The sequence below is a fragment of the Canis lupus genome, chromosome X (assembly GCF_048164855.1).
Source record: "Canis lupus baileyi chromosome X, mCanLup2.hap1, whole genome shotgun sequence".
NCBI classification, from domain to species: Eukaryota; Metazoa; Chordata; class Mammalia; order Carnivora; family Canidae; genus Canis; species Canis lupus.
In genome coordinates this window covers 72,684,000-72,687,958 of record NC_132876.1, presented here as the reverse complement: position 1 = coordinate 72,687,958, position 3,959 = coordinate 72,684,000, and the positions used below count along the sequence as shown (strand labels likewise).

Sequence of the window (3,959 nt, the reverse complement as noted above, 5' to 3'; positions counted from 1 at the left end):
AGAAACAGAGAAATGAATTAGTGAACTAGAGGACAGAGTAATGGAAACTAACCAAGGTGAACAAAATAGAGAAAAATATATATTAAAAAAACAAGAATGGACTTAGGGAACTCAGTGACACAATCAAACATGATAACCTTTGCATTATAGGAGCTCCAGAAGAAGAGAAAGAAAATGGGGCAGAAAATTTATTTGAAGAAATAATAACTAAAAAATTCCTTAATCTGAGTAAGGAAACATATTATCCAGATCCAGGAGAACTCTCATCAAAATCCACAAAAACAGACCCATAGCAAGATATAATTAAGTTGGCAAAATATAGTGATAATGAAAAAAATTTAAAAGCACTAAGATAAAATTTGATAGTAATTTAGAAGGGAAAATCCAAGTGCAAGCAGGATATTTTTCAACAGAAACTGGAAGAGGAGAGGAGAGGAGAGGAGAGGAGAGGAGAGGAGAGGAGAGGAGAGGAGGGGAGGGGAGGGGAGGGGAGGTTAGGGGAGGGGAGGGGAGGTTAGGGGAGGGGAGGGGAGGGGAGGAGAGGGGAGGGGAGGGGAGGGGAAGAGAGAGAGAAGAGAGAGAAGAGAAGAGAAGGAAGGAAGGAAGGAAGGAAGGAAGGAAGGAAGGAAGGAAGAGAAAGAAGAGAAGAGAAGAGAAGAGAAGAGAAGAGAAGAGAAGAGAAGAGAAGAGAAAGAAGAGAAGAGAAGAGAAGAGAAGAGAAGAGAAGAGAAGAGAAGAGGAGAAGAGAAGAAGAGAAGAGAAGAGAAGAGAAGAGAAGAGAAGAGAAGAGAAGAGAAGAGAAGAGAAGAGAAGAAGAGGAGAAGAGAAGAGAAGAGAAGAGAAGAGAAGAGAAGAGAAGAGAAGAGAAGAGAAGAGAAGAGAAGAGAAGAGCATGATATATTCAGAGCAGTGAATGGGAAAAATCTATAGCCAAGAATATTCTATCCAGAAAAGCTATCATCCAGATTAGGAGACAGAGTTTTCTAGAGAAACAAAACCTAAAAGAGTTCATGACCAGTAAATCATCCCTGCAAGAAATAATAAAGATGATACTTTGAGTGGAAAGGAGATGCCAAAAGTGAGAAGATTGCACAGAATCAATAAAAATGAATGTTTCTATAAAATCAGTCAAGGAACTCACAATATAAAAGGACATAAAATTTGACACCATAAGAAAAGCAAGAGGGAGAGGACATTGAGAGAACAAGAAGGAAGGAAAGATGTGTCCATGGATTAGAGTACCTACAGCCAAGCTGCAGCCCAGCTGGGCCACAGTGCTTACACCGCCCAGTCTATTCAAAGATATGCACAGACCACTCAGGCATATGGGCAGCAAAGTTAATGGAACTTATGGACATCCCACTGATGTCAGCTATACCCAGGCTCAAACCATTGCAACCTATGCTAGACTGGCTATGCAACTTCTTATGGACACCCTCCTGCTGGTTATACTTCTCCAACTGACCCCCCAGATGTATAATCAGCCTGTCCAGGGGTATGGCACTGGTGCTTATGATACTATGTATGGCACTGTATATGGTACTCAGCCTGTTTACCAATCTCCTATCGGTAGGAGCCAACAGCCACCATACTTGCAAGACCATAGGATGTTAACAAATGTGTTTAAACTAGTCAACCTCAATCTAGTGCAAGGGGTTATAACCAGCCCAGCCTAGGTTATGGACAAAGTAACTACAGTTATCCCCAGATACCTGGGACCTACCCCATGCAGCCAGCTGCAGCACCATCTTATCCTCCTACCAGCTATTCCTCTAGATAATGGACTAGTTATGATCAATGAAGTTACTCTCAGAAGAACACCTATAGGCATCCAAGCAGCTCTGGACAGCAGAGTAGCTATGGTCAACAAAGCAGCTATAGGAAGCAGTCATCCACTAGTTAACCTCCTGACAAAGTGGATCTTAGAGCCAGCCTCCAAATCAATATAGGCAACAGAGTACGAGCTAAGATCAGCAGAGTTCATTCCAACAGGACCACCCTAGTAGCATGGGTGTTTATGGGTAGGAGTCTGGAGGATTTTTCAGATCAGGAGAAAACTAGAGTATGAGTAGCCTGATAACTGGGGTAGGAGGAGAGGGGGATTTGACTGTACAGGCATGAGCAGAGGTGGGCAGGGAGGAGGACATGGTGGGAGAACAGCTCTGGAGAGCAAGGTAGTTTCAATAAGCCTAGTGGACCCATGGAGGAAGGACCAGATCTTGATCTAGGCCCATCTATAGATCCCGATGAAGACTCTCACAACAGTGCAAGTTATGTGCAAGGCTTAAGTGACAATGTGACTCTAGATGGTCTGGCATACTCCTTCAAGGAAACCAGACAATCCATGATTCATATCTACTTGGACAAGGATACAAGAAAAGTGTTCTGTGAAGACCCACCAACTGCCAAGGCTGCCATGCAGTGGATTGATGGGAAATATTTTCAAGGGAGTGAACTCAAGGTTTCTCTTGCTCTCAAAAAGCCTCCAATGAACGGCAAGCAGTTTGGTATGCCATCCCTGAAGGCAGAAGGATACTGCTGCCACGCTGTGGAGGTCCAGAAAACCCACAAATCCGGGAGGCCACAGGGTCACATGGGAGGCTATAGAGGAGACAGAGGTGGCTTCCCCGCAAGAGGGCCCCAGGGTTCCCAAAGGAATCCATCTGGGGGAAAGAAACATCCAGCACTGAGCTGGAGACTGGTAGTGTCCCAATCCAGGGTGTGGAAACCAGAACATTACCCGGAAAACAGGATGCAACCAGTGTAAGTCTCCAAAGCCTAAAAGCTTTCTTCCATCACTCTTTCTGCCCCACCCCACCCCGAGTGGTGACTGTGGCAGAGGTAGCCCTGGTGGCATGATGGAAGGAGAGAGGTAGCCCCATGGACTATGGTGACCCCAGTGGGATGTTCAGAGGTGGCCATTGTGGAGATAGAGGTGGCTTCCATGGTGGCCAGGGCATGGACTGAGGTGACTTTGGTGCAGGAACACAAGGTGGCCCTGGTGGGCTCCTTGGACATTTGATGGAACAAATAGGAGGAAGAAGAAGAAAGCATGAAGGACCTGGAAAAATGGATAAAGGCAAGCAATGCCAGGAAAGCAGAGAAAAGCCCGACTACATGCAGAATCCCTGCAGAACTACATTGAGTACCAGATTTATATTTTTTAAACAGAAAAATGTTTTAGATTTATAATTCCATATATATAATTTTGATCACAACATTATGATTATTGCTTGTCTGCACTTTAGTATTTTCTACTATCTGTGAAGAAACATTGAAACAAGTTAAATGGTAATGTGCTGAGTTTTTATCCTTCCTTTAAAAATGGTAGCTTAACTAATACTAAACAATGAGAACCCCTTGTGAGCATGCTAGTATCATTGTGGAGAACGAAGAGGGCCTCAAACTATAACAATGTTAATAGTTGCGATTTTTTTTCATAAAATTCCAAATGTTCATAAAAAAAATATGACACCATATACCTAAAACGTGAGGAGGAGAGGAGTAAAGAATGTGTTCAAACTTAACCATGAACTTAGTGTAGACTGCTATGTGCAGAAGATGTTATATGCAAATCTAATGATACCCAGAAATCAAAACCACTAATAAATATGTGAAGAATAAAGAGAAAGAAATCAAATATGTATCACAAGAAAAACAAGAAAATCAAGAAACAAAGACAAGAATGGATGAGAGAAAATCTTCAAAAACAACCACCAAACAAATAAAATGATAATAAATACATATCTATCAATAATTATTTTAAATGTAAATGAACTAAAAGCTCCAATCAAAAAGACATAGGGTGATATAATGCATGAAAAAACAAAACTCATCTATATGTCGCCTATAAGAGATTCATCTTAGACCTAAAGACACCTGTAAATTGAAAGTGAAGGGATGGAGAAATATCTATCATGCAAATAAATGTCAAAAGAAAGCCAGAGTAGCAATACTTA

At 42.0% G+C, this 3,959-nt stretch overlaps 1 pseudogene; it reads left to right on the top strand.

Annotated features, from left to right (window-relative positions):
- The first annotated feature begins 1,069 nt into the window (after positions 1-1,069).
- On the top strand, positions 1,070-3,295 carry LOC140628496 (RNA-binding protein EWS-like; annotated as a pseudogene).
- Positions 3,296-3,959: the final 664 nt, after the last annotated feature.